The sequence below is a fragment of the Patella vulgata genome, chromosome 1 (genome assembly GCF_932274485.2).
Source record: "Patella vulgata chromosome 1, xgPatVulg1.2, whole genome shotgun sequence".
In the NCBI taxonomy this organism is placed as follows: domain Eukaryota; kingdom Metazoa; phylum Mollusca; class Gastropoda; family Patellidae; genus Patella; species Patella vulgata.
The window spans coordinates 71265649-71282204 of record NC_065879.2 but is presented as its reverse complement, the minus strand read 5'-3'; positions in this window follow the sequence as shown (position 1 = coordinate 71282204).

Sequence of the window (16556 nt, the reverse complement as noted above, 5' to 3'; positions counted from 1 at the left end):
TCTTAATTTTAAAGCAGTCATTGAAAGTGCATTGTAATTTCAATCGAGTACGAAAACGGTTCTTTATTTCTATAGAGAGTATCATAATACTCGTCTTCAATGTCGAAATGCACCACCAATTTGCACATGTGGGTTTTTCGCTCAACCCAAACGACTATAGATACGTTTTTTGATAACCACACTGACGTCCTTTCGAACTAAGAAACGAGTCTTTTCGGCCCTGATTGCCGGGATTCAAATTTCCCTGTATAAAGGGTTGGCAATTCAGTACATAAATCTACCTAAAATATATATCAATAAGAAAGAGATCATACAATGTCAAACAGATTTTCATTATTTATATCCAATACAAAAGATTTACAAAAGGCTTAAGGATCTTTTTCTATAGGCCTTTTGTCCGTTTGAATGGATATATAGTATGGCCCCCCCTTGGCTTACACTTGACAGAGGTGAACATAGTTGTGCATAACATATCTTCCAATTTACTAGTCTATGGCGATATTAAACTGATAGTATAGGCATATTATTTTTATGCAATACGTTTACGTTTAGCAAACCACGAGTTTTACTTCACACGAGCCCAATGTGTGAGGGGGAATCAGTGCTTGAATTATAGCAGTTACTAACCAAATATTGGACTAACAAAGTGATCGGGATATGGTATTTTGTTAACTGGGCATTCAAAATGAATGTGTATGGTAAAAAGCTTTGAACATTTTAAACATAGACCACGGCAGCTTGATTGGGATAGTGCTGCTTATGAAAGTTCAAGAGAACGGAGTATCGCTAACCCATTTTACAAAACACAATCTCCAGTTTACGTGAGTAAGGGGACGCATATTCATTATGGAATACTTGATGAATTTTTCAAACTGTTTTGTTCGATAATGTTCCATTATAAATGTATTGTTACTAGTGCCCTTCTAGCCCGTTCAGCTGTTTGGTCATTTCTATCGTGCTCCATAGGAAAGTGTGTCCTCTGTGGTCTATGAAGTAGTGCCGATGTATATTTATACGTCTGTCCATTTTAACTACAACGTCTCCATTTAGACACCCTACACTACAATACAACTATCAGGATATATTTGAGAGTTTCACAGTATATAAATATGACCTATTTCATTTTACTTTAGGATATTAGATGTCATATTTCTAATGGAATCCACAGATGTCTCGTTCATATAGGGATATACAATCATAATATTGAAAATCGATATAAAACATAAATACATACTTTCTTTTAAACACATAAATTATATTGCGGTTTTATCCACATTCTGCATGTGTAATAAACTTTTATTAGAATAATGTTATAATGGATTTACCACAAAGGTTGAAAATACTTTGAGTGGTGACACCACCTAAGTGGAAATGCAAACTGAGGACGTATTAGTTGATAAACATTTCACGTGGATCGGGATAAGATTTAAAGAATTGACATATCAAAATAATATTTTGTGTTATGCTCCCTGTGATGACACGTAGATGAGAAAACTAGTTAATATTTTATCGCAATTAGGACATTCCTTCATAAATTGTGTCTTTCATTGAAAAGGTTGATTCAATAACTAGCTACTTTAAAATGCCACCAATTAACGTGACTCTTCAGACGTATTTCACATTGTCGCTCGAGGCATCCACCGTGGCTACAGAAAATGGGACAGTTTCTCAATCGTCAGATTGGTATTTTGGAGGTCAGGGGGCTATGGTATTTTCAATTGTGACCATTTTGGTTTACGGAATGAGCATAATTTTCTACATCATGTCTGAAATGATGCGAAGTCCCGTAGACCGAGAGAAAGAAAATCAAACTAGAAAGTACCTCAAAGAGTACGAAAAACTTCGAAACAGTGCTATGCGGGAAGAGGAACAGCGCATTCGAGCAAAGCTTCTTCAGCTGTCTATTTTAGGAAGCGTGACACGACGCAATTCAATGCAGGCCACGTACAGGAGAGCTAGCCGTATCGGCAAGGCCAAAAACAGCTTTCCTAGGCGTGCCAGTAGGATAAACAAACCGAATTTGACCAGGTGCTTGACTGCGAATTCTAGTGCAGATACTTCTCCACGAGTATCCAGGATTTCCATTGCTCTTAAGGAGAGCGATTTATTGACTTTCCAACGAGTATATGAACCCACTTATGGTGGCAGTGAAGATTCCTATGACACAGACTCGGAAGAAGAGGAACAAGATGAGTCATGTCCTTTGATTGAAACGCAGAATAGTGAGGATACTACTAATGACTTAACGTCTCCCAAAACTCAGATTTATTCCCCACGTGAAGATATATCCAGTTTCGACCCAATAGTAATGGATGTCGATATAGTTGAATCCAGTCAGTATCCAACCGCAACTCCATACATCTACGAAATACAAGTAGACCCCAGTAAAATTATAGAAGAGCCCGCTATGGGCATCACAAAAGGGGAAAAGAAGTTAATCACGACCAGAAGACGCAAGAGATCTGGACATCTTGCTCCTAAAGAAGACTACCCCGATTTGAAAGATGACCCATCACGTGAACATTTACATATACATGGCACCAGACGCAAACCGAAGAAATATCACAAGAGAGCAAGTCTGCACATCAGCCGAGACCCAAGCACAGAAAATCTTCCAAGAAACTATTCGGATAGTGGTTTGCCTTCGCTTGTGAACCAGTCGGACATAAATCGGATTCCTAGACAAAGGGCCAGAAATGCACGACTTTCTTTGTATCCTTCAGATATTATTAAGGATAGCGAAGAAGACAGTGACGCAGAGATTCTGCCAACTGTTCACTATACCAAAGCAGAAAATGCTCACATCTCTTCGGGGAATGTAAAACCCAGCAGAAACCATCAACTTCCTGTTCCCAGAGGAAAGCTTACCAAAAACAGACGGACTCAGTCTTTCAGGTTCCATGACAAAAAACGTCTTACAGTAAGGAAAGGTTCTTTAGATCCTATAAGTGCGCATAAAGACATCCAAGAAAACATCGAGCCGCTTGCCGATAGTCAATTCGTTCGGAGCTTGTCTTGTAGGCGACGCGACCGAGAAAATCGGATTTCTACCCTGTGTCTGAAACTGGATAGTGACAGTGGTTCCAGTAACGATATAGTTTTACCGGCAATTACTAAAACCCCGGATATTGATGAAGCGAATGAACAAGATCAGTTACGAGATGATACGAGGATTTCTGAAACGCTTCGAAAGGACAATGTACCATCTTCTCGCAATCGGTATAAAACCAGCGTTACATATCCAAGATCCGACGAATCTGTTCGACTTTTAACCACAGAGGATAATTGTGAAGATCAACATTCAGTTCTACAGTCTTCCAAACCCAGTTCCACTCCACAAAAACAGAAACAACGACGTTCAGGATTAATAAATGTTCAATATAAAAGACATAACTTACAAGATATGAATTTGGACAAAGCTGAAAAATTTATGTATTAACATTAGAACTAAGCTAATTTTTTTCTTTTAGAAGTGAAAAGTGTTAGCTAAGTACTTAATATATTTTTCTGATGGATCTCGAATCTTATTGGCTACCCATCAAACAGATTTTAAGCTCTTGTGTACTTGTGGACGTGTACCTTGTTTTGAACAAGAACACCTTCTTATAGTTCCAAAATGTGAATTCAAATCATTTGGATACAGATCATTTTTAAAAATTGTGGTATTCGTTCCAGCCTATAATGTAAACTTTCAAAGCTAAATTAAAAACTCTTCTATTTACGGCCTATATGGCACATAGACTTGTAGGGCCTTTGAGCACGCCTACTAGCAAGGAACAGTGCGCCGTGTAAATGTACATAGTATTATTTTCAGCAATGAAATATCATATTTTACAAGCACTAACAAAGAGAATATTCGGACCAGGACTTTAAGTATAGCTTTAATGTTTTACAAATATTCAGAAGATGAGGGGCACAGGAAGCAACACCCAAATCTCACCACCCGGATTTTCCCTTGTTTTAACATTCCTGTGTAAACGAACTATTTACCCGTCTAGCTGACAGATTATTAGTAAAAAAATTATTATTCTTTTTGTCATTTAGTTATTTTGTACTGATCCGAAATATCGAGACCTGGTGACCAAAATTGGAAGAAATTAATAAGAATCCTAAAGCAATACATTCAGTAGCCAGGGCCGGCGGAAGCAGTTCTTGATTGGGGGGGGGGGGCTTCCATCCTAGGTCCATATAGGCGTGGGTCCAGGGGCCGCAATAACCTGGAGAAAAGAGTACTAGCCCCCCTCACTCCGCCGGGCCTGGTAGCAAAGACAGGGAAGTATAAACTAAACACGGGTATAATGCCACCTCCAAAATAAACTGTCACCTCTATAGCATTTGTTCTCTTAATTTCACTCCACCTTCTTTATTCGTCTGCAGTGGTTTAATTTGAATGCTATATTGGAAATCACAGCGTATAAGAGTGGATCTGAGGGGATAAATGAAATGGGATTTAACGTCCTACTGTTCTGCCTCGAACTGGGCCAATGAACACGGGCATACGTCATACAGTGTGCTATGAGGGAAATTATTCCCGGACAGCGGCACTACAGCCTACTCTTATATCGAATTCCAACTATCAAGGGATCTTTTACGTGAACGCCAATCTGTACACGGGATGGATCTGAGGTGGGTTTTTTTTTTTAATTAGGTTGGATTTTAACAGAAGAAATAGGGGGGCGGTATTTACAGTGTAAAAATTATAATTCAATGTCAGGAAGAACAGTACAGATTCGTGAACATGGTGCTCTCAATGATGACCAAAGTGACATAGGATCCTTCAGGAAAGAAGGATGTATACTCTGATTTGTTGGAGGCCCATACTGTACCCTTAAGTAGCAGCTGCATCGTTGTTTTTTTTTTAAAATACATGATATGGGGTATTGATGGGGTGAAAATGCTGTGTAATGGGAGATAACTGCTGTTGACATCGGCTATGTTCTCACAGTTTTTGCTGACATGGGGTTAGATCTATTTGATAAGGCCAACTTCAAGTTTGGCCAAAGGTCACGAGATGTAAACAGGGTTAGCACTAACGCCAACCCTAACCCTGGACCTACCCCTAATGCTTAACCTAGCCTAGCCTATTATCTCGCCAACAATCACGTGCCCTAACCTTATTTACATCTCAGAGACCTTGACGAAAATTGAGCTGGCTTTAACAAATAGATTTAGCCATATAATGGAACGATATGGCGTTCAACGTCTGTCTCTTCAAAAAGATAGTTAATTCCTTAACGCTATGGCGTTCAACGTCTCTTCAATAAGATAGTTAATTCCTTAATTGAACTGTGCCTGTTACATGCACTACAAGACAAAGAAAAGTGCGTTTACTAAAGCTCGTTTGGTACAGAAAATTAGAACGTTGAACCCAATTCTATTCATTAGGAACGACGTCTTAGAAAATTAAGCGCGAGTCTAAGATGCCAAGTTGTATATTTGGGTGACACTATTGAGGAATGCTTCAATCATTTTCTACAGTACTCAAATGGAGTCCAATCAAGGCATTTATTTTTTATATAAAAATATGTACAAATTTTATACTTCGGTGGAAGCGGACGTAAAATACAACTAACTAACAACAACAATTATACGAAAAAAACAAATCCATAACTGATTATTTCTTATCTCAATCTCCCCAAATACCAGGAGCTTTATCTGTGCGCATGACCGACAAACATACATATGCAATGGAATGGAGAATTTGGGATTAGAGGAACCGAACACTATTAACAGTGGCTGAGCACATCTGTTCAGCAGAACTGTCCGTTTCTCCACGAATCCCTTCTTCCGTCGAATAATCTATCATTGTTTCCGATTCGTGGTTGTCTTCCATCATTAGTCGGGAGTTCGAACGTTGTGAGTCAAATTTGTTGTTATTTGTGATCACAGAGTTGGCTAAAAGCATGGCACGGAATTTAAGAACGCAATCCTTTGCTGCTTCCCTTTCGATCCTTTTTGAAGATTTCATGTAATTCGATATCTGCTTATCATTGTCATCTCCTTTAGTCTTTTTTTGGTTACCAAGAATAAAAGCTAGAATACTGAGAGCGTAGACACAAATTGTTATTGTCACAAAAAGCATTGCCCCATAACCATCATACGAAACGGAAACTGTCGCCAAGTCCGAGGTGTTCACTCTTGTATCAGAAGAAACGGTTATATTCACCATCATGGAAGAAGTCGGTGCGCCAATAGATAAAGTTGTATTTTAAACCATGGCCCAGTTGAATAATGTGATCACTTCCACCAAATTCACTTCATGGACTGTTACTCCATTCTGGACTTCGCATCATCAATTGAATGAGAGTTATTTACAAAAGTACGCAAAGTTCACCACCAAAGTCTTGTGCTTTCTTTTTCTTCTTTCGAAACTATGCCGCAAAAGAACCGGCGCTTCCTATTAAATCGACAGATAACCGAAGTCTTTAATATAATATTAACAATTCTCTCATCCTGGGACAGGATCGAAAGGGTAAATGAAATCATGCACTATTGCAGTCGATTTCAATATTCAATATTATGCAACAAGTTCATTAGTATCAATAAGTAAATGAAATTATTATCCACCCCCAATCACGGTTTCGTGGCTTATCATAATAAGTAAAACTACCCCTCCTTATTATATGTAAGCCAGTTAAGTTAGATTTAATCGACCGTTTGATTGGTAGGCTACTGTTACGCAACCATAATATAACAACTACCACCCATGGGTAGAGTCTCAATTCCCAAAGCTTCTATAGGCTTTAAAATGGCGTATAATAATAGAATGTCTTCAAAAGAAGCTTATTTACCCTTTGGTCTATAAATTACTAGAATCTTCGCTTTCTATATCATGAACCTTATTGCCGAAGCAGCATTTGCCTTGGATATATTTTATTAATGCATAGAAAATGCATAATGCATGAATCGCTTTCATGCCAATACGTCTAAAATGCCGGACGGATGAATTTTAAAAGCTAACATTTAGTCCCTGCAGTTTTCTTTTAAACGAGTTCGCCAAAGCCTGTCACAGCTATCAATGAACACTAACAAATAGGTTTAAGCTTGAGGTATTTTGATTTGCTTCAGTGGTGGCTATCTTCCCATGAGATGCACACATTGTTTAAGTTTGTGCTGTCCTAGAAAATATTTCGAATCCCTTCATATTAATTATTCATTCTTTAGAACATTTTCAAAGAAATACTTGAGCAATGGTTCATTTAAGGCTATGCATAATCTATATAGGCACTAAAAGAATTGCAGGAAATCGATATATTCCAAAACCAGTAATAATATTTGTTCTAAGATCACAACTCGCACACACATTCAACCATTTCAACATATGAAAATACGTTTCATCCGAAAAGAAATTACTGATACATTGTCTGAGATGTCAGATATTTATCAATACTTTTTGCTGCGCCGATAAATCGCTAGACTTCTGCAAGTAAACTACCACACACACAATTTAAACTTCCATAAAGTATTCCACTTTGCTCTTTGGGATATATACCACATTTCAATATACAGCATACGCACATGAACACCAATTGTCATTTCTGTATTTTAACACTGTTGTGGGTCCACGACACCCTAATGAACATATCATCCGCTTAATAAATATTTCCGAAATGTATCTAATACCTTGTTGTCCTCAACACAATAGTCTAAATCAATTGGGTTTTGTGTTGATCAACAACTGAACAAACACTGTGCCACTTTTGGAATTGTTTACCTAAATTTTATATTTATTCACATGTCATACACAAATGCATATTGTTATGTCTCGTTGCTGCGTTTTCCTGTTATTATTACATTCGAATATCCATTAATTTAAGTGTAAACCATAACATACTTGTATTGGGTATAGATCAACAAACTGGACTAAACATCGGTCTGTGTTTATGTATGTAACTGTTTATCACCATTCAGCGTATTACAGGGACATTCTCGTGAAAGACACCATAAATAACGTTATTTAAAACATAGATATGACGTCATCCTTTGTACGCTTTCCTAAACAATCGTTTATTATTTATAAAACTGTCCATTATTTATTGAAAATAATGGACAGGTTTACCAATAATGGACACTTATCTGAAAAATGAACATGTATTTTTTTATTCTCTTAACAAATTAAATAACAGTACATGAAATTACATTAAAACCTCATAGTTACCAAAATGTCACATGACCGAATGTTGATTTCACGTGTTTATCTACATAAAGAATTCCACTTAAATCCGTCAGTTATATGCCACTTGTCCGTTTAATAGTACATTCGGCACTAGATTGATGATACGTTTTTATACGCCCACATTTTCACACCTTCTTTGTGGACACTCTACAGGTCATAACTTGAAATATATAGAGGATATTTGTCGTTTTAGAGTGAATAACATATTTTATTTCATCGAGAAGCAAGAAAACTTATATTTTCACGAATGCGTAGCATGAGTGAAAATATAAACGTTTTCTTGCTTAGAGATGAAATAAAATATGTTATTCACGACAAAACGACAAATGTTCTATTTATTTTATGATTTTACAATCATTTTAGGTAAAAACAACGCAGTATTCCACTACTGATCATAAAATAAAGGTATATATCCCAAAGATATCTCGGTTCCTTTCGATGTTGGCTTGTATGGGACCGTAACTTCATGGATTATGACCCTGATTGTACACACTAAAAGGTCACAATTTTTAGCCCATTTTGATGAAACTGAACATGTGTGTTTATAGCCCAAAGATTTCGATTCCTTGCGATATTGGCGCATATCGGACCGTAACTTCCTTTATTATGGTCTCTGATTGAACAAAAAACTTGTTTTGAGCCTGTGGAACCTATACAGGTCACAATTTTTATCCGATTTTTAAAACCGTTCAAATATATCACCGTTACACCATAATGCCAGTTGAGTTCGAATTTTGTGAATTGGTTTGTACCTTTGATCCTGTGTCCTGTCACTTATATCAGAGTATATATATTAAGTTTCAAATCAAAATTTGGACGGCTTTGACCCTCCATATTAACCACAGTACTAAGAATTTTATCAATATCTAAATCATTTTCGTGAACAGCCTTTCCATCACAACTTTGACGGCTATTTTCCCCCATATGAAGAACATCACAACTTTTACGGCCATTATCTTCCATATCGAGTACATTACCAAATGTAATCAGTATCCAAATGCTTATCACATAAATTATTCTCATTATTAATATTTGTTTTCGACTGTGCTATAAACATGTCGTCTCCATGTCGAATATTTTGGACTGTCTGTGTATGCTTGCATTGTATGATTGGAGTGTTTTGTCCCATGCATTCATGAGCATGTGCATGTTGTTTTAAGAATATATCTATTATTTTGTGGCTTGTTCTTTTAGAAAACTATCCATTATTTGTATCTCTATGGTGCTATGTTTTAAGTTTGATAATAGCCTCAGACTGTCCATTATGTAAATACAAAGAAAAACTTCGGGGTTAACGCCCCTCAGTTGTTCTTTCTGTTTACATAATGGACAGTCTGAGGCCATTATCCATCACATACTATTCATATTTAAACGTGTGAATTGGAGCCTTATGTTTGTCATGGTGATATAGGTGTTGTTATTGAATACTATTTTCAGGTCCAGATACGCGCCACAAATCACTGATGTTTCAAAACATTTGCGGAGGACCCCCCAGGTCCCCATACCGATTATCCTGCATTCGTCACTGATTCCAGGTTCCTCACAAGATATGTATTGATAAAATTCATTTAAATATGCCAATTAAATGCCACAATAATAAAAATGGTCAATCTGTTTCACTACAACGCAACAAAATTTAACAAGGGTTATATAGCTGGACCCTTCTCTTGCGCGTTAAATCACAACACCTGCCATCGTCATCCAGTCAAGTGCTGTGGTTTCGATTCCCCGCTTGTACGTAGCAAGGAGTAGGACCGCTCGTATAACCTCGTGGGTTTTCTCCAGGCCATCCAGTTTCCCCCACTGCTAAAGGCCCCCCCCCCTCTCTCTCTCTCTCTCTCGTCAGGAGGATTTTTAATACGTTGATCGCACATTAGTAGTCTTGGTGAGGTAATCTGTCAAAATAATTTATTATGTTTAAGACAGATTGAATTATGGATGTGCATAAAACGGGCTATTTTTAGACGGCCACGGGGTTGTGCCGCCTACCTTCTAGCTTCGGTGTCTAAAATCCATGTCTGAAACATTTTTATATTTAAAAAGACATTTTGGTTAACACATTTTGCTGGATTACTCATGAGTAAAGTGATTTATTTAAGTTTAATAATCGGATGTCTATCCTTGCCTTGCTCACAATAATCCATTTCAGCAATGGCATCGTCATTGTCTTCATTGCTTATATATACCTTCATTTCTATAATAACTGAATCATTTTTAGCTGACTCCAGAGTGTCTTCAGTTCCGCTCAAAATGTTGTTTGCGTTGCCGGGTAGGCCTAAATGTGTCTGTATTAAATTCAGCTGGCTATCGTGATTCTGGTAAAATTCATGTTCATCACATCTTTGATACCTGGCTAATGTTTTTTGCCGATCTTCATACATTTGAATGGAAGACCCGTTGTGGGGGCTGCTTTCAAATAAAGTATTATTAGAAAGACTTAGAGATTCACCGTCATGGGTAGAATCATCTGCATACGCCCCTCCCAAAGGTATACTAGAACTGTTCGTGGTTATAACTGTTTGCTTCACATGACTATCCAAATAATCCTGGGGATTTAGCGAAGCTACTTCTATGTCTATGTCACACGAATCTTTCATATTTTGTTTTAGATAATTTATACTTCCAAGTCGCTTCTTTTGTTCGCATCTTAGCTTGTATCTGAAACTCTCGACCTCCAATGCTGGTTGTTCCTTAAGATAATCTTGCACAGATTGGTCGCCGTTGCCTGGGGTTTTATAGACGGACCTCATAGCTCGGCGTCGTATCCGCATCAACAACATGGAGACTATACCCATTAGAGAATAAACGAGGATAGTTATAACTATGTATTTCATAGCACCCTCGTGATCGTAGATGTTCACCATTGTAGTTTGGTTGAAGGTCGCTGAACTGGTAGAGGTTTGCAGTGGCTCCATTTCTGATCGATCTTGCTTTAACTCCGGGATCATTAAACATCCCAACGATATCTTATCCTGAAAGAAAGCACAAAAATAAGTATGTTTTAGTAAGACTTGTAGGGTCTTTATATATCGCAAACACGTCGTAGACTTAATTATTATAGTAGAGGACGTCATAATTATTTCGCACATATAGATATAAGGCAAACCCGTTTAGATTAATTAATTGTAGTAAATGCCGTCATATTCGGCATCTATTTCAGATGTTAAATAGTGGAGGTGCAAAAATCAATGTACTGATCAATGTATATCCAACTGCGTCGACTCTCTGAATGTTAGTTCATGTTAATTTTTGATTAAAAAAACGTCATCTCTGACCTATAACGGTGATTAACGACGTAAATTTTAATGGCAGATCAAAAAAAGCCAACAAACTGTGATAATGTTTGGACAGACCATTCATCACCCATGGTTACACCACACTAGAATTAAGAAGCATGCAAATCAAGGAATCACGAGATAAATTTTCAAAACGTCAATACTTACTTCTATCCGTGCCCATTGGATTACAAATCACAATCTTTTATTTAAACACACAGAGAAAAATAATAACAAAATCTACTTCTATCCAATATACTAAATTATCCAAAATACTAATTAACACGACCACACAAAATCTACTTCTATCCAATATACTAAATTATCCAAAATACTAATTAACACGACCACACAAGAAAACACCTTTGAGAAAATTGAGCCACACTTTTCCTTTGAGAGAAAGTTTAGTATGTTAGATAGGAATTTTAAAATACACTACTTGATAAATGTCTAATCATATAATTTGTAGCTTTAGAGTAAACTTGTGATATATAATTTATATGACCGGGGGGTTCATACCTTCGGCATTCATGTACCTTAACCTTTAGGCATTCGTGTACTGTTTACCTTAACCACCCTATTTCTTTAGTATATACACATCGTTAACTTGGAGTAAATTGTCAGGAAACAAAAGACGTTTACTAATTTGCAGCTCTCGTTCCCAAAACGTGGTTAAAAATTATATACTTATAGTAATTACATAATGCATCTCAAAGGAATTGATACATACAATTGACAACTAGGGCATGTGCATTTTTTATTTATATGGCTGGTGGAGTGTGCCACTATATGCTACGTTTTAACCTTAAAGTTACAATTTCATATTTTCTAAGAAAGTCAAAACATAATTATTTCTATGTCTTTTGCTCAATAGGTTGTCAACTCACTATTATACGATCATAGGTGTCATTCTCACACTTAAAACTCATTTACACCGGAAATAATAACACAATTACCTCCCAATTACCCCCATTGTTTTCTATTCTCCACCATGGAGTAGCTATCCTCAAACGTTTGAATTTGAAGAGGAAAATGTTATTTTTGCCAATTTCTTAACCAGCAGTAGTGAATTATAGGATTAATAGGATTATTCTTTAACAAAGTAGGACTGTTTATAGATATCATCTATTTTAAGGCTTTATTTTAATAAATTTTAAAAATATAACGTAAAAATATGAAATTGCAACTTTAAAGTTTCTGCTAAAGGGCACTATTGGTGTCAGCCATTATCACATGGGATAGAACTGGTTAAACACATTCCAAATATGATTTCATCAGAGAGATCATTCCTACGATAGATTCATAATGAAGATTTGGAGAAACGGAAGTGACGAAACCAAAAGGAAAACACGACTTATCCTTCTATATAACTGACTGAAGTGACGAGCGATAACAGATACATTGGCGTATTAATATCAAAGTTTTCAAAAGTTTCTGGGGGAACAAAACAGTCTTATTTAACCAATTATTCAACAACTATTTTTTCTATTATATTCTACTGAATATACCCCGCTATCTTGGTCTGTATATAAGCTCATACAATTGATAGCAACAAGAGGTAGTTCCATTGTATAAAATAGTTTGTAAGACTTGCTGTCGTTACTTGATTTTTCAGCATTCATCCGTAGAACTTCATAATTATTTGAACCACTGGTTAGGAATGAATTGTGGTTCAACGTCCTACTGCTCCACATCGACTGGGCAGAGAGAGAGAGAGAGAGAGAGACAGAGAGAGACAGAAAGCGAGGGTTTAACGTCCACTCGACACACACTATGTCATTTCGAGATTAACATAATAATATGCTTCAATTTTATTTCCATAATTCGCTTGCTCGTAGGGGTCTTTAGCAGTGGGGGGGGGGGGGCTGGGCTAATGGAGACGGACATACACCATACAATGTGCTATTACAGCGACAAGTGCTCTCCATTACTCAGTCATAAATAGTTGTTACTTTAATGCTATGCTTCAAGAGTTATCTTTAGTTTTGAAAGAATTGTCTTGGGAAAAGATGACATACTAAAACACACCTTTTTCGTTAATCAATACTCATTTTACTTAGTGTTAACAGGATCTTACACTTTTGAAATAACATGAACAAATATAAGTAAATTTAAATTATATTTTATAACTACGAGTATTACTACAGTCCCAGTAGTTCAAAAGAACATATTTAAACATACATTATGCAAAAGAGCTAAATCTGTCTATTGCAGGTCTTTCTTTGAGCCTGAAATGTTATCCTAGTATTAATTAGACATTAATTAACCTATCCAGACCATAATCGTTAGTGGATTATGAGCCGATTTACTGCATAACTTTTCTTCACGATTTAACGATTAAATGGATAATCGAGACTATGCTGTTTATCGTACTGACTTTAGTAATGATGATCGAGGCTAGATGGAAATTTCAATCGTTAGTTCTCGGTTCATAGTGGATCAATTTGAATGAAATTGTCAGCAAATTGCCTTTACATTAGTCTTTAACTATTATAGTGAGAACTGCCAACTCGTTATCGAATCTCCCATAATGTATCTTTAAGTAAGTCATGCATATAAAAATAATACCTACATAATTACTGTATGATTCTTACGAGACTCGGCCCTGCATCAACATCACACCTAGGAGCACTCATTAGAAATTGATCGTGTTTACTTTACAATAGGTCAGATATTGATTTCAATTTTATGGACCTAGGGGTGTTATTGAATTACAATAAAGAAAACACCTTAAAGGTATTTTTACACTTTTCTGGAGGTACTGTTTTTTATGTAACGTCATCGACATCCCGCAGGTCTATGGTTCCGTCAACCGGAGTGTTCTTTGAGAACACTTTATAGATCCGGGATTTTTTCAAGGATTATTCATTGGGTAAGAAAATAAGACCGAACAGCAGAATATTGGATAGCAAATCGCGGAGTTATCATTTAGTTCTAATTATGTGAACACGAATTCAGGGCAGAATTCTTCAGGTAATTATTGAAAACTGGGTGCTATTCTATGGTCATTGGGGCATTTCGAATTTATTTTGTCGTTATTTTTGCATTTAAAGCTTGGGAAAGCGTTCATCACTGGATGGCAAGTACAGTCGTTCATCAGAACGTATTATTTTCCCAGATTTTGATTTATTGTAGCTGGCGGGGATGTATCACCGAAATATACGTAAAGATACCCCTATAAGAAGGCTACTTGAGAAGAAACACACCCGCCCTGGCAAAATTTAGCATGCTTTTATGCATTGTTCTGTCAGTGGATGACTTGTGTGGATGTATCACGACGTACATACTTACATATATAAGCACGATGAGTAACTATCACAATTTTTTGTTCTCGATCCATGTTACCGTAACCAAGTTTGCTGTTTTAAGTAAAGTATTTGTCTATCTAAAAGATAATGCGCGCACGAGAGAGAGGGAGAGAGAGAGAGAGAGAGAGAGATGAAATGAAATGGGGTTTAACGTCCTACTGTTCTGCTCCTATACTGGGCTAATGAAGACGGGAGAGAGAGAGAGAGAGAGCGGACGCGAGAGAGAGAGAGAGAGAGATATAGAGAGACAGACAGACAGACAGAGGTGGGTTTTACCGTCTACATACTAGGTCAGTTCGGGACTAACATATTGGTCAATTTTATTTTAATAATTCGCTTGCGCGTAGGGGTCTTTAGCAGTGGCAGGAAACCGGAGGACCCGGAGAAACCCACCAGGTTTAACAAGCGAATCCTACTCCTTGTCATGTACAACCGGGAAATCCAAACGACGCCAGTTGACTCAATGACAGGCCTTATGATGTAGCGTGCACGTGCTAACCATTCGGCCACGCAACCCCCCATATAATGCGCGAGAAAGCCGAGCTCAATTGTAATAAATGTGAATATCCCTTTAATACCAGGTGTGATATATTAAGTCTATAATATATAATACAAGAAGCTCATTCTCATTGAATGTTCAGTGAACCGTGGCTGATATTGTATAATTTAATATAAGATATTCATCAGTGATGAGTTATAATCCAGTCATATACAAGGATAAACATGAAATCTATTCTCCTAATATAAAAGGCAATTGTGAAGACTGAAATTTGTTATTGACAATGTATTTCAACCCAAAAGGCCTCTTAGTTTTCACAATCAATGTTCCCTGTACACATTGGTGTGTATGTAGAGAACGCCCCGGTTGTACGTGACAAGGTGTAGGGTCGCCTGTCCAACCTCGTGGGTTTTCTCCGGGTCCCCCACTTCTAAAGACCCCTACGCGCAAGCGATTTATTGAAATAAAATTGAACCATGTGTTAGTCCCGAAATGACCTAGTTTGTGCCGAGTGGACGTTGAACCCCATTTCTCTCCCCCCCCCCTCTCTCTCTATGTAGAGAACGGTTGACATTTTGAATTCAAATGCTGCCCGGGCAAAATTTTCCTTTTATCACACTGTATGCATATGTCCTTCTTCAATAGACCGGTTGGTGCAGAAAAAAAGGATAAAAGCCCATTCAAATTCATTTATTTGTTTCAAGGTCACCTTATCCACAATGTACCTCTTGGTCAAGTATTAGCAATTCTTTAAAGTATACTATCTTCAAAAAGCTACCTTGAGGGCCTACATGTATCTGGATACATTAAAAGTACTTAAAATACATATGTGACGTCCTCCTTTGATGTTGGGTACCATTATTTCAAATAATAGTACGGGCAATGTGCCAAGCTTATATTATTTATACTAGTTGCAATATTGGACCCGCGTGATACATTTCATTGAAATGCACGTGCTGGATAGTGTCTGTATTTTAAGTTGTTTAATGGTCTCGTGCAAGATATTGCGTAATATACAAGGCTTTTTTATCGACTTGCCAAATCGATTTGAATTTAGTGGAGATGTCATGTGACAGTATAGTCGATTTCAAAGTACTTTGGCGGGTTCGTTAAATACCCCGATTAGCTGTAAACAATTGTTGTGGCTGGACACAGTTGAAAAAAACATGTGATCACCCGATCAAATCGCACCCTGAAGTGATTTGGCGATTTAATGTAATCCCTTCGGAAATCGGTGTCGATAAATTCGTTGATTAGGGTAACCAATTTGAATTAGATGGACGTTAAAGGTGAAAATC